The sequence below is a fragment of the Protopterus annectens genome, chromosome 3.part1 (genome assembly GCF_019279795.1).
Source record: "Protopterus annectens isolate FY-2018-M chromosome 3.part1, PAN1.0, whole genome shotgun sequence".
Lineage (NCBI taxonomy): Eukaryota > Metazoa > Chordata > Ceratodontiformes > Protopteridae > Protopterus > Protopterus annectens.
Genome location: NC_056732.1, coordinates 1,699,197,178 through 1,699,223,116, shown reverse-complemented (window position 1 = coordinate 1,699,223,116; position 25,939 = coordinate 1,699,197,178).

The window sequence follows — 25,939 nt, the reverse complement described above, 5'->3', positions numbered from 1 at the left end:
TTGACCTTATTCGTTTCATCTCTGCAGACCTTACCTCTGCATCTTTCTCTTTCCTCTGTACTCACCTAAGCTACCTGAAGACTCCCTACCTGCACACTTTTTTTACTCTCCTTCTCTCCCTCCTTCCTCCTTCTATAACCGCAATATGAACACCTCTCTCATAGTAAGACATCACTCAATTTCACATTACTGTCTCTAATCATGTAATCTCTTATATCTCTTTAAAATATCTTATTAGAATTGTCTCATGTCTCGTTTATCCCATACTAATCTATGTAACAAATAGTATGACTACTCAGTTTTTCCTCACGCATTTTCTCCAACTCATGTTAATGTTTTTCATTGCACTCTACTATGAAACGTGTCCTATGTTTTTCTCATGACAGTTTTTACATGTTTTGTAGTGCAACATGAAACTTAGTGATTTAAAGTATTTGTACTTGATGCTTTGTAATGTAATATCTTACTCTGTGATTTAAAATATCTGTACTTGATTTCTGAATTATCGTGATTGGGGAGCTTTTCTACCGGGGCCTCTGCGGAAAATGGGCACTTTCTGGCCCAGTCAGACTTTCCCAGTAAACAAATGTCAAATAAATGTGTATACATTGTTCCTACAGATTCTGTTTATGTCTAGTAGTTTGCTCCTTCCCCTTTCTAAAAATCCTGCATTCCTTTATTATATCTTTCTTACAATATTCAGTATTTCAATTACAGTTTGTTTAGATTTTGATTTCCATTTTCTAGCAATTGTTTTTTTGGCAGACAATAACATTAAACTTACAGCATCTGGACAATTTGCTCCAATATCCCAGCTCAAAATATCCATTTCCTTGCTACGCCAACATTTCAGACAAAGTACTCTGTAGGAAAATTTTAAAATCTCCCAAATCATTATATTCCCCAAAACATGTTCCCAGTTATCATTCTGTGATCCATCACAGCTCAAGCATTTGCAATCTGCCTGAGGAAAAATTCTTCTAAGTCTGCTTTGGGGTATAAAAATACGTATGCAAGCACTTTCAAGCAAAAACCTCAAAGCTTCTGGACTTGGTTGCATCCTTAATTGCTATACCGATGTCCTTCCATTGCTCCTTTGTGTATTATCTTTCCAGTCTCTCTTCCCAATCTTTTCTATCATCCTTTAATTGATTCTTATAGTTATCATACACTATTTTATATGCCCTATTAGTTATCCCCTTTTAACGACAACTTGTGTTATAGACTCAATTAAAACTTTACTAGAGCTGGCATTTTATTCAGCATTCTATTATCCCTTTCTCTTTGCCTATATTATGTTATCAATAACTGGTAGGGAAGGCAGTCTCTAACCTGCAGTCTGAACTCCTGCTTGGACTCATACCACTCTATTACCTTCCTCTCTCTAGGTATTTGCTCCCAATATCTTGGTTCCTTTGCTAATTTTCTCTAGTAAATTCCAGCAACCACTTGCTTCATTCCCATACCTGTACTTGTAGTCATTCCTATTGGTATAATCTCCTTTCTCCATTCCTGTGCTGGATTAGTTCTTAAAATGCTTTCTGCTACTTTATGATCATAATATTTAGTTTGGTTGTTGCTATTCCTCTTAAGAACCTGCATCTAAAATCCTTCTCTATCCTTACTTCAGGACCCCCCCATTTCATCATCATTCCTTTCCACTTTGATTTATAACCTTCTGCTTGTATTATGCATATGAGCCTTAACTGCATAGCCCTTCAAATCAGATAGTCATAAATCACCTTGTTCTATTGGGAGAATCAGTTTGTCCAGATTCCCACTGCTCTCTTCCCCTCCCAAATAAATTTTGTCAATTCTTTATTAAGTATAGTCCACAACTTTTCTGATTGATAGAGATATGCCTGACCTGTATATGAAAACAAAAGGCCTAGGAACATTTTCACTGATTGTATTTTACTATCAAGTTTCTCAATTTTTGTAGTATGTTTTGTTTCCACATATCCTTAACCACCATAATAAAATCCTTTTGAATCCATACAGGTAAATACCTTTTTATAAAGTCCCCACTGAATCGGTTCATGTGGGGGGTTCATAGTTTACTACTATAGCCTTTGTTTTATCTTAATTTATTTATTTTTATCTGGAAAAGACTTGAAACTGTCTCTGAATATTCCACATCACCAAAATGTCCTTTCCAAGATTTATCAACCACAAAATAATATAATTTGTGAATAAAGCTAACTTTCTTTGATTACCATAGATGTTACATCCTTGCATTTGTAAGTCCCTTATTTTCTTTGCCAATGGCTCTAAGCATAAAGTAAACAGCAAAGGGAAAACAGGACACCCCAAGCTGATTACTCTATTCAAACACAGATTTTTAGAGAGCAACCCTCCTACCTTACTACCCCACACTTTGTAAATCTTCCTACTTAACCCTATTATTCTGCCAAGGAATACAAATGCTACCATTGTGTTTCAATTAAAATACCAGCAGCTCTACAGAATGCTTCTTTGAATCAAAACCCACGAACAATTGTAGCATTTTCTAACACGCTGATTCCGTCTGGATCATCATTTTTCTTTTTTTCTTGGATTGCCATTTGCCTATGTCACACATGATAATTCAATAAATGTGTTTAAAAACTGAATTAATTTTAAAAAGCTCAAGCAAAAGGAATCTTGTCCATAACAACGTCATGAATTCAGCTCAATGTTTACTATATAGGTAGCATGGCAGCTAAATGGATAAACTCTCTGCCATATAACTGTAGGGTCCAGGGTTCAAAACTGATCTCTGGTCATTTTCTATGTTGAGTTTGCATGTTCCTCTCAAGTCTCCATAAATGTGCCCCATTTTTCTGCCACCTCCCAAAACATGTAAGTAAAGCATCCATATGTGTGTGTGTGTGTGTGTGTGTGTGTGTGTGTGTGTGTGTGTGTGTGTGTGTGTAATATATATAAATAAATGGGTATAAGGCAGGGAGCCAAATGCTGCTCTTGATGAAGGCTTAAAAAACACTACATATGAGTGAAATGCATTTGATTTAATTTTACCATTTTTTTGTTAGCGTAAGATTGCAGACCAGTGAAGACTAGGGAATTTGCCATTTCTCCACTGCAGTCCAATCGTGGAGTTGGACTTCTGTGTTTTTTTCATTGATTTGAGCTTTGAGCATAAATGCTTGTTCAAGTATCAATCGATATTTGTAAGCTACATCCTTTATTAATATAATCACACACACACACATATATATATATATATATATATATATATATATATATATATATATGTAGACACACACACACACACACACACACACACACACACACACACATCTCTAAGTCTGTCAAATAATACTTTTGTCAGCATCTGTTTAATCAACAATTTGATCAACTAAACATATGGTTGACAGGTATGTGAGATCAACAATCCCCAGGTAGGGAAATATACCCTTTTCCTCAGGGATTGTGCAATGTCAGAGTTAGCATATATAATTATATAATTATCAGGGGGTGTTGGGAGTTTCCCCTGCAAAAAAATGAAGCTTTGTGTTTTTTTTGATGCGTAGTAGTGCATTAACATGCATAATGCCGATCAATCTGATTCAACATTATGTATGTTGACATAAGTAGTGACAATGTAAACTGATACAAAATTGTTACCTGTTATAATTGTTTATGTACAATGTAAAGTAAAGCTACTATATAAGAAAAGCATACTATAAATTGAGAAACTCAGGGCAAAATGTTAATGCTTGAAGAGATAATTGTACACTGAACCATATTTTGTTGTACTTTATAACAGCAACAACCCACATCATTTTGCCATTTTCTCTGAAGCAGTGACATTCATCAGATTTTGTAAGTTGTAATTTTAACTTAGTTCAAAAGTTTGCATGACTGGATTTCTTAAATATTTCTGCAGGTAGAATATTCCAATTAGCAGATGTTATTTCCATGAAACTCCTTTCCCATATGGTATTTCCAAAGGGTGTTCTGTTTAGAAAGATTTCCCCCTAATCATAGTACATAGTTGAAAGCTGTGATTGCAAATACAGCACTCTGAATGTAAGGGAGGCCAGAAGAAGGGATGCAGAAGTTTAAAAGCAGGCCAAGCAGCTATTCTACGTGTGAAAGAATGGTGCTAAATGACTGAAAACAGTACATATCCTATATATTTTGTTTACTGTGACCTAGAAAATTCCAGTATTGTAGCAAGGAAAACTACTAATTGGAGTGTATTCTAGATCAGAGATGCAAAGGCTGATTTCAGTGACTCTTCCTGAGTCCCTAGTATGGTGTTTAGCTATCCAGTAGCAGAGTTTTATTTGCTTAATCATTTTATGCACAGACACTTTGTGTGATAGTTAACTGATGGGTGAGGTCAAGTCAGGAACCCATGTTTGTACTTGCAAACTTGATCAGTTAGGATTTTGTAAGCTTTGTGCAGGCATGGAGGCAACAAACGTCTTAGACTCTGATTTGGTTCTAAGCATAATGCAAGTTGTTTGTTGACCCTGGCTTGTTATGAGTAACCTTTGCATAGATATATTAAAGCTTGTTTGCAGTTCATATTGAATTAGTGTGCCAGTCTTTCCTGACTCAAGAACAATCAAGTTATGCAAGGACATGATTACATTAGTCTGATCTGCAGTATGAGAAAGATCATTAGTAAAGATGGAAAAAAAAGATAAGGTTAAAGATTGAGCTGGGGGTAGGGGACACTGCAGTTTTGAATGGTCCTTCCTTAAAGAGGTTGTTGCCTCTGAGGTGCACTGAAGAATGTCTGTCTGTCAGCTAGTTTTGAAACCATTTCAGTAGACTGTCTCCAAAATTCAGTGTTTTAAAGTGTATCGGCCACTTTCAAAAGCATCTTTGTTTTACAATTACTTTTACTTCCCATTATATTCGTCATCTTGTAGCTGCAAATGATTTTGCAAATACTGAAGTTAATGGTGTATTGTTTGTTTTTTTAGTTTTCACATCAACTCAAGTTTTTTTTTTCCATAATCCCACCCAAAAATTATGTTTTAGTAGGTTTTGGGCAGTGATTTACATATGACTGCAGTGCATCTTGAGTAAGCAGAAACAAACTTAACTATCTTGGAAAAGGAGATACATATTTACACTGTGGTTTTGACTAATGCACAATCACTGTTAATTTTCAATGTGAGGTATTCCACCTGCAAGAACTAATTGACAAACTGACTTTATAGGAAATAAGAAACTACTACTGATGCATTTAGCATGAACATACAACAGTCTATACATTAATTTAGGAAGTGAGGCATTTTGGGTTAGATCTTTCATGATGCTATGTCAGGCATTTTCATCTCAGAGAAAACAAAAATCCAGGTGGCTATCCTTATCAGCAAAATACAATGCAGAAACAATGTACTTTCTGCACCCAAACTGTATAATTTGGTTCTGTATATGATAAGGAGGTTATATCCAACTTCATGGGTTTGTTACTTACACTTGCTTCATAGGTTCATAGGTTCATAGTTTAGTACTAAGCTAACTGCCCTTGTGAGCCATTTTAAGCCTGGCCAATTATCCCTTTTGAGACTCAAACCCTGCACCTTGTGTTTGTAAGGCAAACACCTTAGCCATTAAGCCACTCTCCCAACCCCCTCAGAACATGACCAGTACACTTTAAGTTTAAACTGTAATGCATGCTCAGCTAATGTGAAGGTATATTACATACCAGTATGGAGTGCTGCTGTGAAAAGGCCTCTAGCCATATTCAATCAGATCAGATCTGAGAAGCAGTGGATTGCCAAAAGGCTAGTATATTGCCTAGCTGGGCCTACAACTGTAGACTTCAGTTTCTTGAATAGCTGACTCATTTCTATAGTCAAGATTTGATCCTGAAAGCCTGAAAGGCCATCACTCTAACTGAATCAGGGTTATCTATTAGCCCTTTTCCTATATAGATTTGGCTGACTTGTGCATGCAGATGTGAGGGCCTGCAATACCTTGCTTGCATGTATAAACTTTCACACATGCTTGATAAAGACTATCATGTCAGTGTATTCTTGCAGAACCAAAAACATATCCCTTGCTCATGTGTTTCATGCAGTACACCTGCACTTCAGTAGGTACAGGCATTGCATTAGGACACACCGCCTCCTGAACCCCCAGGATGGGTGAGCTGGTGTCACGTGTGTCAGTCTGTCATGTCTACCTTGCTGGACTCGCTGGCACTTGGATTGCTAGTGATCCTAGGTCATTTGTGTATCAGTTATAGCTTTATCCCTCTTCTTTGTGGATTTGGCATTTTGTGCCTCTTTCTTAATGATGCTTATGATATTTACACACCTTGTGCAAGTTGCCCACCTCTGTTCATTTTACCTTGTCCTCATCTGTGATGTAATCTTTTCCATGAATTTTCCTCAAATAATTATCAAACTGTGATACTTTTATTTGAGTTTCCTAATCCATGAGGAGTTTTTCTGCTAGGGTCTGCATTGAAAATGGACTCTGCTCAAATAGTCATCCTGGTGATCAAATAAATAAGTAAGTAAATGACCTCTCTGACTACTGCATCCAAAGTCCCCAGCCTCTCCTGCAATGCAATGCTGGCATACATAATGCACCTCAAATGCTCTTTTGCATTACATGGAACGTATCATTAAGTGTGTTGATAGGCATCATGTAGAAGGGTGATTTAGCTAACATTAGTGCCCGACAAATTTAAGGGAGTTTACTAGAAAGGAAAGGAAAGAAAAGGACAGCAAAGTAGCCACTTACTACAACGTATAAGGGTGACAGTGACAGACTAAATGATTAACGTTGCAACTTCTTTTTTGAGTATCCTATCCCCATGACATTAAGTCTAGATGAAACAGACAAAGAAACTAAATCAGAAAACAGACAGCAGAAATGATATAGTGTTCAGAGCCATTTACTGACTTGTGCATTTTCAAAGCAGTCTGTTGAGATCAGTTGCTCTTGGATCTTTGGAGAGATATAGAAGCAATGGAGGTATAAGCAATTCTGTCATAGGTCACTATCCCCAAAACGTTGATTTAGTTATAGATGCCATTTTACTAAGCCACTGCTATTGCTTTGGGTTGTGGATGCTCTGCTGAAAAGCACTAAAGCAATCCAACTCATTCGAACTCTAGTTACTGATAATTAAACGCATATCATTATTTGTTAATCAGCTAAGCCCAATGAACACAAGTGAATTAAACGCATATCATCATCTGTTAATCAGGTAAGACCAATGGATACACGTGTGTGTCCCTTTTAGAGATAACCTTGGAGCAATGGTTAAGTGACTTGTTCAGAGTCACACAATTTGCTCATGAAAATTAAAGGAAGCAAATCCAGAAGGAAGATCATTAACTCACAGCCTTAACCAGTCTAAGGTAAACTGCCAGGCAGATGTATGCATGCATCTTATCAGTGTCGTTATTTCACTGAATCCATCCACCCATCTGCATCCTCTAAGGTAAATTGCCAGACAGATGTATGCATGCATCTTATCAGTGTCATTATTTTGCTGAATCCATCCACCCATCTGCATCCCATTTTCCCATTTTTGCACATGGGGGGTCAGGGTGCCACTTCAGTAGTTACAATCATCTAGAGGCAAGGTTCACACCGCCAGGTGGGTAGCCATTATGCAGTTGTTCTTCCATATCACATACTGGCATGCACACTCTTATCTATGGCCTGTATAAAGGTTCCAGTACATCTACTGCATGTTTTTGGAATGTGGTGGAAACCCAACCACCCAGAGTAAACTCACATGTACACAGGGAGGCATGCAGACTCAACACAGAAGGCACCACACACTACCCCAGCTGAGAATCAAACCAGAGAACCTTTTGCTGTGAAGTGACAATGCTATCTGCTGTACCAAGATGCTGCTCCTGAATAACAGGTAAAATCTTGAGATTAGAACAGCAAAATATTTTCTGCCTTAACTCAGATTGAAATGTGCCACTTCAATATATGTAATGAAAACTGACAAGGAGCAGATCCCCTTAGTATATGTCAGGACAAATACAGCTTTAGGAAGTCAGACTCCTGATCTCTATAGCTGAAAGTTCTGAGAGTATAATCTGCAGAGAGCCATGTATAGATAAAGGCAGTCTGAAAGGTGTCCCTCAAGCCTGAAAAAAGGGATAGAGCTGGTGTATTGCAAAGGAGAATGTAATGGAATTACCCCCCCCCCCCCGCCTGTTTTATAAAGTGTGTTGAAGGGGAAAAATGGTATCTGTAACCACTGTTTACATTATGGTCCAGCTTTTGGTGAAAAACGTCTGTGTAGTCCTTATGTAGAAATGCTGAAAATGTGTTTACTGAAAAGAGGCCGCATTAAACTGGATTTTTGAAAGAAACCATGAGCACTGTTGTAAGCAGACTATTGTGAACTTGCATTTTCTTTGGAATAAAGGCATTTTTTTCAGTTGCCTGGAAGAACCAGTTTTCTTTGGTACAAAATAGAAACAGGTGTGGTGCAAAAATAAATTTAAAACAATACTGAATACCAGTCTCCCAATGCCATGCAGGTAGAGAAATTACTGAAACCTGGGGTCATAAAAAAATCTCAGAAGGAGTAGAATAGCCCCATGGTACTGGTCCTCATGTCCATTGGGTCTGTCAGGTTTTACAGTGACTTCAGAAAATTAAACAGAATTGCTAAAGTCCATTTGTTATGAAATGGACTGCGTTCTACACGAACTACAGAATGAACTAGCACCCCACCTAAGTACCATGTTCAATCATAGCCTCACCTCAGGTTTTGTGCCTGCTGAATGGCGCACAGCGACGGTTATCCCACTCCACAAGGGGGGAGCCAACACGCGCCCCAGGAACTACCACCCCATTAGCCTGATGAGCCTGGTCTGCAAGGCCATGGAACGTATCATCATGGAACTTATAAACAAAGACATTGGTAATCTCCAAACTCTGGACCTCACCCAGTTCGGGGTTGTAAAAGGCAGATCATGTCTCCTAAAGCTGATAGATTTCTTTGAAGCAGTCACCAAAGCCATAGACAAGGGTAAGGTGGTTCACACAGCCTATCTAGATCTTGCCAAGGCTTTCGACACCATCCCCCACTCTGGAATTATAGATAAACTCACTAAACTAGGTATAAAACCCTATGTCACAAGATGGGTTGCCAACTGGCTCACTGACAGAACCCACACTGTGAAAGTAGCAGACTCCAAATCCGACTTCAGACCAGTGACAAGTGGAGTACCACAGGGTTCAGTCCTGAGTCCTCTCCTGTTTGGTATCTACTTCTCTGAAGTACAGGCTAACACAGAAGGTCTTTGGCTAATGAAGTTCGCAGATGACTGCAAACTAGGAGCCATAATCGAAACTCCTAATGATGTGGACATCCTACAAAAGGGCCTCACTGAGACAGATGCCTGGTGTCAAAGCCATGGCCTCAAGCTCAATGCCAAAAAGTGCATTGTCATCCCCTTTGGTAAAAACTCTGTACCCATGAACTACAACATAGGCGATAGTATACTTAACACCGAAAGTGTGATAAGAGACCTTGGGACACAGGTGGACAGTAGTCTCTCCTTTGATAATCACATCACCACAGTAGTCATGAAATCCTTCTACGTGGCACACCTCATCACAAAAGGTTTCTCATCCAGAAAAAAAGGTAATTGTTCCCCTCTACTCATCACTCATTAGACCCATTATAGAGTACAACACCCCTTTTGATATGTGCCTCACAAGACATCTACAACAACTGGAAAGGCCGCAGAAATACCGCACAAAGAGGATTACCGGTCTCAAACAGATGCCCTACGCAGACCATCTCAAAAAACTCCAGCTTTACTCCGTCGCATATCGCCTACTCAGAGGTGATCTCTGCCTAACATACAAAGCTATGTCAAACCCAGAGCTGTTGGACATGATCCACTTAAAGAAATCCCAATCCCTCCGAGCTACGTGCTCTTGGGACCTAAACCTTGTCACCACAATAAATAGAACTTGCCGGAGGGATTGATTCCTGTCCCATACTCTGGAATAAACTACCTATCTATATCAAACAAAGCTCCTCATTAGCACTCTGCAAGAAAAATCTTGATGATTGGATGTGAAATAGGAAATTCACCCCTGGGATCACCTCTGTGGCTCTGCTCGACAGTGGCACAGGAAAATAATTTTCTTGGGTGGCAAAAGCCAGGGTACCTTTTTGGCTGGGCTTGTATAGGCCCCAGGGCCGATAGCCTAGTACCTACCTATGAACCTATGAACCTATGAATGAGGAACTAATGTGAAAAATTGGTCAAGGCTATGTTTTCTTTTTTTAAACAAGACACATCTTTATTAAATTATTATGTATGACATATGCAATCATACATTCATATAAATGAAATCAAACCATATTAACATAATTTTAGTTGCAAACATTATACATCATAAACCATACTGACATTCAGTGGATATAAAAAGTGTATACACCTCTGTTAAAATGCCAGGTTTTTGTGATATAAAAAAATGAGACCACATTAAATCATTTCAAACATTTTCCCACCTTTAATGTGACCTATAACCTGTACAATTCAATTGAAAAACAAACAAATCTGTTAGGGGAAACATATAAAAAATAAAAAAATATACAATAAGCCAGTTGCATGAGTGTGCATACCCTTAAACTAATACTTTGTTGAAGCACCTTTTGAATTAATTACAGCATTCAGTTTTCTTGGGTAGGAGTCTATCAGCATGGCACATCTTGACTTGGCAATATTTGCCCACTCTTCGTTGCAAAAGCGCTCCAAATCTGTCAGATTGCAAGGGCATCTCTTGTGCACAGCCCTCTTCAGGTCACCCCACAGATTTTCTATTGGATTTAGGTCTGGGCATCTGTCTGGGTTATTCCAAAACTTTAATTTTCTTTTGGTGAAGCTATTCTTTTGTTGATTTGGATGTATGCTTGGGGGTCATTGTCATGTTGAAAGGTGAAATTCCTCTTCATCTTCAGCTTTCTAGCAGATGCCTGAAGGTTTTGGGCCAAACGTGAATGGTATTTGGAACTGTTCATAATTCCCTCCACCTTGACTAAAGCCCCAGTTCCAGCTGAAGAAAAGCAACCCTAAAGCATGATACTGCCACCAGCATGCTTCAACATAGAGATGGTGCTCTTTTGGTGATGTGAAGTGTTGTTTTTGCGCCAAACGTACCTTTTGGAATTGTAGCCAAAAAGTTCAACCTTGGTCTCATCAGACCATAACACATTTTCCCACATGCTTTTGGGAGACTTGATGTATTGTTTTGCAAAATTTAGCTGGGCCAGGATGTTTTTCCTGTGTAAGAAAAGGCTTACATCCTGCAACCCTACCCCACAGTCTAGACATATGGAGAATACGGAAGATTGTTGTCACATGTAGTACACAACTAGTACTTGCTAGAAATTCCTGCAGCTCCTTCAGTGTTGCTGTAGGTCTCTTATCAGCCTCCCTGACCAGTTTTAATCTTGTCTTTTCATCAATTTTGGAGGGATATCCAGTTCTTTGCTACATCACTGTTGTCCCATATTTTCTCCACTTTTTGATGACTGTCTTTACTGTGTGCTATGGTATATCCAATGCTGTGGACATTTTTTTGTACCCTTCTCCTGACTGATACCTTTCAACAATGAGATCCCTTTGATGCTTTGTAAGCTCTCTGTGAACTATGGCTTTTGCTGTTGCAGGCAACTGAGTAAATGTTAAGAAAATCCTACTAGGACATCTGAACTTTATTTGGGGTAAATCAGAGTCTCTTTAATTGATGGCATACCCAAGAAGACTGAATGCTGTAATTAAATCAAAAGGTGCTTCAACAAAGTATTAATTTAAAGATGTACACACTTATGCAACTAGCTTATTCTATGTTTATTTTTTATATTTTTCCCCTAACAGATTTGTTTGTTTTTCACTTGAATTATACATGTTATAGGTCACATTAAAGGTGGGAAAAGGTTTGAAATGATTTATTGTGGTCTCATTTTTTTATATCACAAAAACCTGGCATTTTAACAGGGGTGTGTATACTTTTTATATCCACTCTAACTGTAGTTGGAAACATTATACATCACTTGTAATCTGTCCACTCATTGTCAGGCAAACATTACATAGCTCATTCAAATCCTGTCTTCTTTTAAAGGAAAACTCCAGGCTCAACCACAATTTAACTAAACCGCGAGTCTTTTTCTTTCCTTCTGAACTCATTCCAGCCATCAGCAGTTACCAGAACACACAAAGAAGTTTGTCAGTTATACATTTCTGCCTTTCCCTAGCGTAGGGCAGGAAAGCCCATTCCCCATTCTTTGGTATCACATCCTTTCAGGTGGAGTTGGTCTCCATCTTCCTGACGTACCTTCAACACAATCAAATCAGTAGTTCCTCTCTCATGCTGATCCTCCCACACTGTGACATCACCATTATGTAGCCCAACCTGCTTATCAGCTGCTATAAACTACTGCAAAAGTTGTTGTGGAACTCTATTCCATCCACTGTTTCCATCCGCAGTGAAAACAGCATTGGATCAAGTAATTGCTCCAGCAAGACAGCAGGCAAAGATTGTCGGGAACATACAGAATTTGCAGTAATTGTTTCTGTAAGTTGATTTAAGTCTCTGGACTGCATACAACTATCTGCCCACAATTCTGCCGAAAAAGTTTAAAACTGTATTTGTCTCCTTTTGTTCTCCTCTTCTGCCTTATCATTGTGCTGCAAATGTATTTCCAGGTTTTGGTATTTAATGCGTTCATACTCAAATCCATGCTTGCTGTACGCTATCGGTCTCTAACTACCCTGCTGCAGTGTGTGCATGTATGTGTACGAGTGTTTCTGTCTGCATGTGTGTGAGTGAATGCGTGCCTGAAAGCAGTATGTATGTCGGGTCTATATCACATAGTTGAAGTCATATAACTTTGAACACATAATGTCTAACCATATGTTCGAAGTTACAAAATTCGACTATGCATAAAAAATAAAACAACAGAAAACAGAATAAACTGTTTTAAGTAAGGGGGCAAGCCCCCCTGCACCCCCCACACCCCCCACTACTTAAATATACCAACTCCAAGATTGCTCCCCATTGAACAAAATGGAAACCTCTGCTTATGGAGAATTCCATTCAAACGCTTGAACTTTTACAAATTCGAACTTACGGTCTCGACCATATGATGTTCAAACTTGTAAAAGTTCGACTATGTGATAGAACTCTGTATGTCTGTGTGAATGCAGAAATGTTTGTGTCCATGAAAGCAGAATGTGTGTGTTTTTGAATCCAGATGTCAAGGTGAATGTGTGTGCCTGAACAAGAGCTACCAGTATATGAGAGATTGTATGGCACATGTGTAATAGCAGTGTGTATCTCTGTGTGAATGTAGAAAAGGCTGTGTATTCTTGTGTGTGAGAGAGTTACCGATGCATGAGAGAATGAATGGGGTGTGTGTGTGTAAGTAAGCAGAATATCTGTGTGTATGAGAGACGGGTGTGTGTGTCATGCATCTGGCCATCTACTTAGGGTGCCAGCAAAAGGAACATTCCCTTTTTTTTTCTTCCCTTTAAGGACAGAGCAGGGGGATGTAGATCTAACTGTAATAAGCAAATTGCTTACAAAGTATGGTTCGGCTTATTACTGTGAAGTCCGTTTTTTTTTTTTTTCCTTTTTTTGGCTTTGGTTCTTCAGAGGGGTTATGGTGCTGCCTTAAAAGACAGAGCAGGGGGATGTAGATCTCACTGTAATAAGCTGATCGCTTACAATGTATCGATCATCTTATTACTGTCAAGCCTATTTTTTTCCTTTGGTTCTTGCTGAGTGGTTACGGTGCCGCCGTTTAATGACAGAGCAGGTTGTTGTAGATCTGACTGTAATAAGCCGATCGCTTACCATCGGCTTATTACTGTGTAGTCTGTTTTATTTCTTTTCTTTTTTTTTTTTGGCTTTGATTTTTCTGAGGGGTTATGGTGCTGCTTTAAAAGACAGAGCAGGGAGGGTGTAGCTCTCACTGTAATAAGCCGATCGCTTACAATGTATCGATCGGCTCATTACTGTGAAGTCCATTTTTTTTTTTTTGGCTTTGATTTTTCTGAGGGGTTATGATGCTGCCTTATAAGACAGAGCAGGGGGATGTAGATCTCACTTTACTAAGCCGATCGCTTTCAATGTATCGATCAGCTTATTACTCTCAAGTCTGTTTTTTTTCCTTTGGTTCTTGCTGGGTGGTTATGGTGCCACAATTTAACAACCGAGCAGGTTGTTGTAGATCTGACTGTAATAAGCCGATCCCTTACCATCGGCTTATTACTGTGTAGTCCGTTTTCTTTCTTTTCTTTTTATTTTTTTGGGCTTTGATTTTTCTGAGGGGTTATGGTACTGCCTTAAAAGTCAGAGCAGGGGGATATAGATCTCACTGTAATAAGCTGATTTCGTACAATGTATAGATCGGCTTATTACTGTCAAGTCCATCTTTTTTTTTCCTTTGGTTCTTGCTGAGGGGTTATGGTGCTGTCATTAAATGACAGAGCAGGGGGATGTAGATCTAACTGTAATAAGCCGATCGCTTACGATCGGCTTATTAGTGTCAAGTCTGTTTTTTCTTCCTTAGGTTCCTGCTGAGGGGTTATAGTGCTGCCGTTATTTCTCTCCTTATCCATGATAGCACAAACAGGCATCTGAGCCTTCAGGCAAACTTGGGTCACCTGGGTACTAGAAAAAAATGTAGATACTGGTTCAAAGGAACTACAGTGTTTTATTAATAAATAAATACTTTGTGGTTCATTTTAGCCAATATCTGTTTGTTCTCTATTCTTTTTTCACCTGACATAGGATTTACCTGGGTAGTGGTCAGGTCTAAATCACTCTGTACTAATGGAGCTGGGTAGAAGTACTTGTACTACTATTGCAGTCTATAGGTTGAACTATAGGTCTGAAGACTGAAATGTCATGCCATCACAGTGGAAAACGTTTGTTGAAGCAGTTTCATAATTCTCTTTGGGAAAAATGTATGCCGCCACAGAAGCCCTTCAGAATAATGCTGCTGTTTCATTGGGCAGCTGGAATGATGTCTTATTTTTTATATATACTACTTGCTTTCTTATCAGTTAACATTCATGTGGTGCTAAGTGCCAGGCAACATGTGAGAAAGTTTCAGCAATGCCTTCAGAGACTTTATCTGACATTGGATCACTGCATCTTTGCTCAAGGTCCCAGTCTTAAGAAAGGACCTTAGTTAGTGATTGGATATGTTATGCTTGAAACAAGTCATTACCTTTACACTGTAGTCATTTGGTAGTTTCTCTTACAAATGCCTTGAACATGATGAGGTGCTCAAATAAGGAACCTGTCTGTTTAGGAAACATGTTCCTTACAGGTAAGATGCACTATGGCAATGAAGCAGGTAAGCAAAGAAGAATAACATTGCACTGTATTTGTGGAATGGCTTACAGATGGGGAAATGGCATTGTTCTTGAACCTATAATTTCAGTCAGTTCATCTGCCAGGCACAGGTTAACTGCTGACAAGGACTCTGAATCAAATGGTTCAGCGAGATCATAGTGGAATTTAGATTTTCATGTTTTCTTGCAGTTACCCCAAATATGAGAGCAGTCAATCAGAGATCTCCTTGCATCCCTGAATAATGCAGTTAGTTTCTCAAGCTTTAGACTGGAGTTCAGTATACTCTTAAGACCCTGGAAAAACAGTCAGATTTATGGGTTATCTAGAATCTTTCAATTCAATGAATTCTACAAAAGTCAACTGAATAAAACATTCAGCTGATTTCATTAGCTCTCTTTTCATATAGGCACTTCTGGTTTTATTGCCATATAGAGACAGCATTGTAACTCAACCATCTTCATATCATGGAGGACTCGACTTCCATCACTTTGGCAGGATTCTTTATTTAGCTCCTCTGTATGTATTGTTCCCACAATTCCCATTTTTCCTATGTAATTTGATCCTACCCTTTTCTAAACATCCCAATTCCAGTTGCTTTAGACTTTGATTTCCATTTTCTACAAAATGCTTTTTGGCAGCCACCATAATTAGACCTAGCAAAAGGCTTACTATATCTAGGCAGTTCTGATTGTGTATCATAGCTAAAAAAAATAATTTCCTTAGTTACACCAGTTTACTCACTGACAGAGCTGTCTGCAGGAAATCTTTAAAGTCTGTCAACCCATTGCACTCCCAGAAAATATGCTCCCAGTTACTTCTTTCTTCCCCATCACACCTCCAATGTTTGCTTTCAACCTGAAGAAAAATTATTTGGAGTCTACTTGGGGCATAAAAATACCTATGTAAACACTTTCAAGCAAAATCCTAAATCTTCTACATTTTGTTGCATATGCAGGAGACATACATATATCCTCCCATTGTTTCTTTGTGATTTGCTTATCCAGTCTCTCCTCCCAAACTTTTCTAACCTCCTCTGATTGATTCATATAGTTATCATGCAATATTTTGTATGCGCTACTAATTTTTTCTTTTTTAACAACGGCTTCTGTTCTAGATTTTACTAAAAACTCTACCAGTGCTGGACTTTCACTTAGGACCCTCTATTGCTTTCTCTTTGCCTATACACTGATATCAATCCTTGATATGGAAAGCAATCTGATCTACAGTCTAAATAAATTATTGGCCTCTTCCCATTCTGTTTCCTTTCCCTCTCTAATTATTTCCTCCCAATATCTTTGTTCATTTGCCAGTTTTCTCCAACAAATTCCAGTTACCTCTTGCCTGTTGTCTATATTCCTAATTGCAGTCATCCCTATTGGCAGAATCTCCTTTTTCCATTCCCATATTGGATTAGTTCTTAGAATACTTTCTACTATTTTATGAATATAATATTCTGCATAGTTATTGTTATTCTCCTTAAGGATTTGTATTCAAAATCCCAGTCTTTCCTTGTTTCTTGGGCTTCCCCCTGTTTCACCATCATCCCTTTCCACTTTAAATTATATGTTTGTGCTTGTGCTATGTATAGGAGCCTTAACTGTGTAGCTCTGAAACACCTCTTCAAATGTGATAATCCCAAACCTCCTTATTCAATTGGAAGAATCAACTTATCCTACTTGACTTTTGCCGTCTTCCCCTCCCAGATAAAATTCTTCAGCTCTTTGTTAATTGCTATCCACATGTTATTCTCTGGTTAATAAAAATATGCCTGACCTGTGTATAATACTAAAGGGATTAAAAACATTTTAACTTCTTGCATCTTGCTATTCATATCCATATAACAAAGCTTCCAATTTCTCAGTTTTTGTATTATCTTTTGTTTAGTCTTTTCCCACATATCCTTAGCTGCTACACCAGAATCCTTTTTAATCCATACTCCTAAGTATTCATTTTATCGTGTGCATATAAATACGGATATTGTCAAACCAATTTGTGTCTGGGTACATAATTTACAGGTATTGCCTTTGTTTTAGCTTCATTAATTTTGTAACCGGAAATGATTTGAAACTGCCCACAAAATGTTCCAGAACACTGAAATGTCCTTTACTGGTTTTATCAGGAATAAAATAATATAATTTTCAAATAAAGCCAGCTATTCTTGACTGCCATGCCAATTATATCCTTGAAGTTCTGAGTCACTTATTTTCTTTGCCAATAGTTGTAAATATAATGCAAATAACAAAGGGGAGGGAGGACATCCCTAAAAGGTTCCTCTGCTCAAGCAGAGATTATAAGAGAGGAATCCACCCAATTTAATGTTTGCCTTCAATCACTCATATATCCTCCTAATCAACCTTATAATTTTCTCAGGGAATGCAAATGCTTCCCTTCACCTGCTCATACACCCCCAGCTTACTCTGTCAAATGCTTTCTCTGCATCAAAACCCACCAACCACAGTGGTATTTTCTTACATTCAGCTTCCCTCTGGATCATCAGTGTTCTGTTAATGTTGTCAAATGTTTTCCTCCCCTCCACAAAACCTCATTGATCCATGTTTATCAATGTCGGCTTCAACTTTACCATTATTTTAGCCATTATAGACATAAACACTTTATAATCATGGTTTAGGATTGAAATGGGCCTGCATAAAGTTTTCTTCAAGGATGTTGCTGCTTCTCTTGCTCTTAAAATACACTTAAACAAAGCCTTCCAGATCTTTATCAGTTTTCTCTCCTAGCTTCCAAACTTCCACAGAAATACCATCTATTCCTGGGGACTTTCCTGTTGATTGGTTATATATCACCATTTTTATCTAATTTCTTCCTATTCTAACTATTTATAATTGAACCTCATCTACCTCTAACCTTGGGATATTTAATTCTTCCATAAACATTTCCATGTGTACCCTTTTTGATCTCCATATTTATGTGATTTATACTGACTTTCATAAAATGTATGAACTATTTCTAGTACCTCTACAGGATACCTTGTTATCTTCCTTGTTATAGGCTCCCTAAGCTTGGCAACAACCCTTTGGCTGAGTCGTTGTGCTAAAAGATTTTTGTGCTCTGGAATTATTATCAAAAAACAGTTGCTTAACAGCAATCTTTCTAAACTTGTGTATATTATTGAGGTAATCCCTTATTTTCTGCTTAGCATTCTGCAATTGATCATCTCCTTGTTCTGTGAGATTTCTCCTATTCTGCAGTACTTTAACATTTGTCAGTCCCTCTAAATAAGTCTTGTTGTTTCTTAACCATATCTCTAATTCATTTATTTCCACCCTATTTTTAAACTCCACTTTAATTTCAAGAGAAATTTCTGTCTTCTCTAATAGCTATGAAATAATTTCCAGTAGCCATTCCTTAAATTCCTCTCTTTTCAACAGATAGGTGGGAAAGCGCCAGTGTCTCATTTTTATTTCATTACCTTGTATTTTTATTTTAGTTATCACTGGTACATGATCTGAAATAATTACTGGATATGTATCAAAACTTTCAGTTAAATGCACATTTTCCTGTGAAATATAAGTCCTGTCTAGACTAGAATAGTTTTTGTATCTTGGGGAATAATATGTATATCCACTCCAAACTCCTGCAACTGAATTCACATCTTCCATGCCAAATATTTTCATACAGTTCTTCAAAAATCTACCATCCTTTGTTATATTTCCCTTCTGGCCCCCAGACACATCTTCCCTACTGCAAATCAAATTCCATTCCCCATCTATAAGTAATATTCCCTGCTGAAAACTAATTATTTATCCTAGAATTTTCTCTCTATTATAACAGTTTTAAGTGGACTATAAAATACATACCAGTGTACTCCTACTCCCTCGCCAGTTGCCATTAGTACTACATATCTACTGTTATTATCTTTGTTATTATATTCTTCTATCACTATTGGAGCTCTTCTTTCAGTTAATATAAGTACTTCTCTTTTCCTTTGTACCAGGTATTCCACTGAATAACCATCCTGAAAACCTTTCTTTTTCAAATTTACTTGTTCGGTTCTTTGGAAATTTTTCTCCTGTAGCATAGCTATTTGCACTCTACTCTTTCTTTTTTGCATATATCTGTGAGTCCATTAAGATTTAGAGATTGTACTGAAAGGGTCATAATGTTAAAAAGTTATTTCCACCTTTTTTATGTAGCAGATTTTTTGTTAAGTATCTAGTTCCAGCTTTTCTGTTACATGCACACACTAATGTTTGGCAGGTTGACCTTTTATACAGTTATTTCTTGACATATCCATTTGAGCTTATTCTTACAAAACCTTTTGTTTTATTGAAAGCCCTCAAAAACAAAAAACAATAACAAAAAAAAAAAAAAAACGCACCCCAATACACTCCAAAAACCTAATACCTTAATATTAACACACAAAACTATGTAGTTCTTCAAAGATTGAAGTTTTATCTTCCTAAGAGGAACAATTGTCCCAAACTGACAGCCACACTCATAGACTTGCTCATTTGCTGAAGTTCTTTCCTAAAAGGAAGGTTACCCATGCTAAGACACATGGTACAGCCTGTGCGTTTTGTCTTAATTTTATTGTTCTCCTGGAATGAGAAAAGACTAGAATGCTTTCAGAAAAGATTATATTCTAGCCATCGAAAGTAAGATTAAAATAAAGAAGTATCCTGTTTTTATTGCTGGAGACATAAGAACCAGATACAGAGTTACTTCTACATTTATTTATTTGTTTATTTGCTAGCTGAGAGTTTTATTACAGTATATTCAATGTTCTTTTTTAATTATTTGTTTTATTTTAAAACTTGTTACTAGATAAAGCCAAGAGCCTTAATCCAGTCATCCCCCATACAGGAACAAGAGAAAGCACATAATTTGTTCCTGTATCATACTCTTTTGAACAAACTTTTCTTTCTTTTGCTTTTTTTTTTTAGATTGCACTGCCTACATTTCTTAAAACTGAACTAGGAGACTAGGAAAAAGAGAAAAGAAGAAAAAAAGCAGAGGCACCTGTTTACCTTAGTATCTCCATTACACTTGAAAATAACGAAAAAAACTACTTTACAGCATGCAGATATTGTGCACTATATAAATATTACTGTCAGAACAAGAGTTTGTTTTACTTACAGTTAACGCTTTCCTTCCTCTTCTCCTCTCTTAAGTTTCTCCAAATATTAATGACATGAAGTAGTCCATATGCTTTAGAGTCCCTTACAAGTTTAGCAAAGTCAGAAAAACCCAATATTTCCAGGTTTTCATCTTCTGTCATGTTTCACAAATATAATTAATGCTTTAGAATCCCACATTTATTTGTCAATTTCCTAGTTGCTGGTTTCATTCCTGTTTATCTCCATCTCCCAAATCCAGTCTCTGCTTCCTTTCCAATATATTCTCAGTTCTTCTAGTCAGCTCTTGTACTTTTTTCTGTCTCTCAAGCATTTTCTATTGAAACACTGGAAAAGGTTTCACTGGCACAGTCTGTCTGTGGTCTTTATTACCAGAAGAACAAGAAGCAGAATCTCCTTCTGTTTCACAGCTCACTTTTTGTTGGACAAACATTTGCATTTCCTCCTTAGCATGTTCTGCATCAAAAAATGATTTTGTCCCTCCAGGTAATAAAATTTGGAAGATAGCTGGCTATAGGAGTTTGAATCTCATGCCTGCTTCTCGACATTCCCTGATTAGTGGAATAAAATTTACTCCTTTTCTGCCTGGTGTACAGTGAGTAATCATTTTTCACAAACACTTCCCTGACTCCCACTTTTATTACTTTGTTCTTCTTACCACAGTTTTGTCAGAATCAACTCTTTCTGCTGGTAAGATTGCATCTTTACTATTAATGGTCTAGGTTGCTTTCTCATGGCCAGGTTTGGGGCACACACACAATGTGCCCTTTCAATTTCCTGCAGTGGAATACCAATCCAATTGCTTATTTGCACTTTCATAAAATTAATACAGTTTGTTCCTTCCAGCTTCTCTGGTGCAGCAGAAAATCTCGTGTTTATATCACGTTATCGAAAGATGAAAATAGCGAATGCTATTTTATCGACCCCAAAACATCTAAACATGAAAATATCAAACATTCAGAACAGCAAATTTTTTCCCATGGAAAAAATTTGCTGCTCCAAAACACATACACACAACACAAGCACATCAAACAAACAGCAACCACACACATACAGTTAAATTCCTACATCTAACGCTACACTAAACTAAACATACACTACTATCTACCCACTTACCTTAACCCAAACCCTAACCCTAAGGTCTGTCACTATCGCAGACACGCCTAACCTGCGCCCTAACCCTAACTCACTTAACCCGCCCCTAACCCTAACGTACAAACAATCACACACTTACCTGAACCCAACCTGTAACTTTCCACCACAGCGCTAAGAAAAGCAAAGCCACAGAAATGGCCAACCGAATTCTTTCCCGAGGAAAGAATTCACTGTTCTGCAGCTTCGCTATTCTTAGCGTTCGCTGAATAGTGTTCGATATCAGAACATTCAAAGTTTTAATACTTCGATGTTCTGATATAGACCCAAAAATCTCAGGTATTCCCTGCGTGCTCTGTTTTTTAATTGTATTATTTTTTTTTAAACATCTCTTTTAGAGCAGTTTCAAATTCAGCCAGCCTTTTATTCATTTTGACCTCTGATTTTTGCATTTTTATCACCCCATCTGAATATCTGTTTAAAGATTCTTCCATTTTATCCAGCCTTTTGTTATTTGAGTTGATATACTCCATGTTTCATTTATTTTAATCAGCTCTGAGTATATTTGACTTATTTTTTTCTCTAGGTTACTGGAAGTCATGTCTTGCACCAAAGCTGGAGCTTGCACTGTTTTTTTGCTGAACAGCTGCAGAATTCTTCCAGTCAGTGTTATTTCCTTAACTTTTGTACCTGATTTTCTTTCAGGTTCTCTGAATTTCTTTTTTTGCTGCCATCCAGGCAGTGCACTTACTAGCCAGTTATTGAAATTCACCCCAAAAATTAGTTCACTATCTCTCTCTTGTGAGTTTCTGTTTTCAGACTGGAAGAACTGAAATTAAGCTGTTACTCAATGTGCAGCCATGTTGGAAGTCCTTATCAAGACTATGTTTCTGTTCACTTTGGACTTAACCAATGGTTATTGGCAAATTTTACCAGTTCCAGAAGCTAAGAACAATGGCATTTCACCATGATATAAACTTTTCCATTACAGAATCTCAACTTTTCATCTCCATGGAGCATCTACAATGCTCAAGAAGCTGCTGGAAAATTCTTAGTCCCCATACCAGATATTTAGCAGCCTGTATAGACAATATAATAATATTTCCTGAAGACTGGAAAAGGCAGAGTTCAGGCCAGTTTATATTCCTTGTATATCAAGCTGGGTTGATGGCTAAGTCAGATATATGCAAGTCAGGCATGGCAGCTGTTCACTATTTGGGCTGTGTAATATGTAGAATGGTAATGATATGTAGATATGTAGAAGGTAATGAATAATATTTTTTCCTCTGCTGTCTTTATTGATTTATCTAAAGCCTTTGATATGGTTAATCACCAACTCCTAATACACATTCTGAAATCGCTTTCACTTAATTCCCTAGCTATAAATTGGTTCAAATCTTACCTTGAAAACCGTCAACAGGCTGTACTCTGGCAAAACAAACTCTCTAGTAACCTTCCTATTACCCTCGGTGTTCCACAGGGCTCCATTTTAGGCCCACTTCTATTTTCCATCTATATTAATGACCTCCAATCAGCAATCCCACATACCATCTGCATTCAATATGCAGATGACTCTACTATTATCTGCACAGCCACCTCTCAAACTGAACTTAAATCTCTGACCCAACAAGCTTTTAACACTGTAGAACAATGGTTCTCAAACCGATGCCTCCTGCTTAACCCAAAAAAAACTAAATTGCTACTATTCACACCAACCCGAAACTCCACCCCTATTTACCTTACACTCACATCTACTGATGGAACTGTTATTACCCCCGACACATCTACTAAACTCCTAGGAATAACAATTGACAACAACCTAAACTTTGATAGTCATATAAACAGCACAATAAAATCAGTTAACAAAAAACTAGGATCCCTTTATAGAATCAAGCCCTTTCTTACACCAGTAGCTAGGACCACTATAGCCAGAACCCACTTAATCTCAACTCTACTCTATGCTTCCCCTATATATACTAACCTTTCAAAAAATAACCTTAACAAACTAGCAACATCCTATAATAACATTGCTAGATTTGCAACAGGCTCTCCCTTCAGAACTCATCACTGTTTAAACCTAAAACAACTGGACTGGCTAGAATTTCTTAACCATATTCAATTTCTCCAGCTTACCATTGTCCATAAGTCCCTGCACCAACCCCACAACGCTCCAATACTCTCTACCATCATTACACCTTACAAAAACCTCAAGAACTTACGCTCCTCAAACAAACTCCTGATCAACACTTCTAGATCCAATAACTCATCAGGTGACTCCCTATACTCTAACTCTGTAGGCAAGCTATGGAATTTACTACCAACTGAACTTACAACTCAAACTTCTCTTTCACTCTTTAAAAGAAACTAAAGCTATTTCTTAAAACACACTGGCAATGCACCTGTACTAACCCTGACTAACTTCCTTCCTTCTTAACTTATTACTTCTCTGAAACTTCTAATACTACCCTACTGATACAAAATACCATAACATTGCTAATCAAATGTATGTATATACTGCATATCCTCACTGTCTATTGTATTTGAGAAGACAGTGAGAGAAAAAAAAAAAAAAAAAATTATATATATTTTGTTTTTTTTAACATTTGTATCTTCTAATTTGTGCCATTATCATCTTTGTATTTTTAATTTGGATGTATTATGACATTGATATGTCTATTTTATATATTTTCCTGGAGCTTTTCTCCCCGGGCCTCTACTGAAAATGGACATGTATCCAGCTAGACTAGCCCGGTTAACAAATGTAAAATAAAATAAAAAAATAAATAAATAAAAATGAAACCACAGATCTGAAAATTAAAGCAATACAAATTTGCCCCATGCCAGCCACTAAGAAACAATGTAGCACTTTCAGCTATTGCGGTAAATGTATTCCTAATTGTGAATTGCTACCAGGAGTGACCAGTTGCTCTTTAAAATGATTCAGTTTTCTTTCATGATTTTTTTTAATTTTGTGCCTAATTTGGAGTGAGTACCATGCTCATTTTGAGCTTCTCTGTTTTGCAGTCTTTGAATAGATTTTTGAATTTTGATATTTCCCTTCTTGGGAGTTTTGTGGTGGATATGTTATTCTTTAGTTTAGTTTGCATATTAGGTTCAGAATGCTCTTTAAATCTTAGTCTATATCCTGTCTTGAGAAAATCACCTTGGAGCCTGTTAAGATTTTCTAGATTTTTTGAGCTCCTTTGTCACTCTTGTGGACCTCATTGCTTATGATTAAATAACATTATTTTTGGTTATGTGGGGCTGCATGCTGGTGGCATGCAACAAAAGGTTTACCTTTGTTGGTTTTCAGAACAGGTTGTGACTTGGTATATACACAGTGTTTGACTGTAATCATTTGATATAATTTCTTCCCATGGTAAAATATTTTAGTTTGTTTGATGTACATACTACACCTAAGAATTCAGGTCATCATCAACAGCCCCGCTTTTCCCATTTTTCAGTGCCACTCTCCTACCTTCTTCAATAGTCATGCCTGACTGTTGCAGGTCTTCTCTCACATAATCCATGCATCTCTTTGCTGGACACTCACTTTTCCTATTGCCTTCTTATTGTCTGTCCCAAATCCTGTAAACTAGATAGTCTTCTGCTTTTCTGCACATGTGCCTGAACCCAGAAGCTTATCTAGGGTTAAGTGAGATGGACAACTGCCCTTGGCACAGAGTTTTGGGGGAGCACAATCAGCCAATCTCAAGCTGTACTACAATACCAGTTTTTAAAAGCTGGTATTGCATTTGCAGTCAAACCTGAGCACTGCACAGTCTGTATGTGGTCTAAACTATAGGAACTGTTTGCTACAGTTTAAAAGTTAAAAAAATCCCTTTTCTAACTAGAGCCTGACACTATAGGGCTCCGTGCAGGCAAGGTATAAATAGTTTGCTACAGTTTATCAGAAGATTTTTTTTTTATTTGCTCTTCACTTGAACAGCTGAGGGTGTGGGGTATTGATTCATGGTACAGGCACAGGCTGCTGGTTGAGGCAGCTACACTTCTGTCTGAGCAACCATAATCTCTTATTTTTTGCTTTCTCTGCAAATGGAGCTTCTTTGGCTTTTGCTCTTATGTTCTCATTTCTTAGTCTGTCCCACAGTATGCATTCTACTGCCCTTCTCATGCACTTCATCTCCTTCACCTCTAGTTTCCTCAGCTGCTCTGCCATTACAGCCCAGGTTTCTGTAGCATACAATAGTACTGGTCACATTACTGTTTTATACACCTTACTTTTCAGCTTCTTTGGCATTTTCTGTCATTCACTACACTTGACACTGTAATATTTTGGAAAATATTTTGGCCAATCAAGACATCAGGATTATGAAACCAGATAAAGGTGGAGGTTTAGTTATTTTTTCTACTATGGATTACAACAATGAAATTAACAACATTCTCCACCT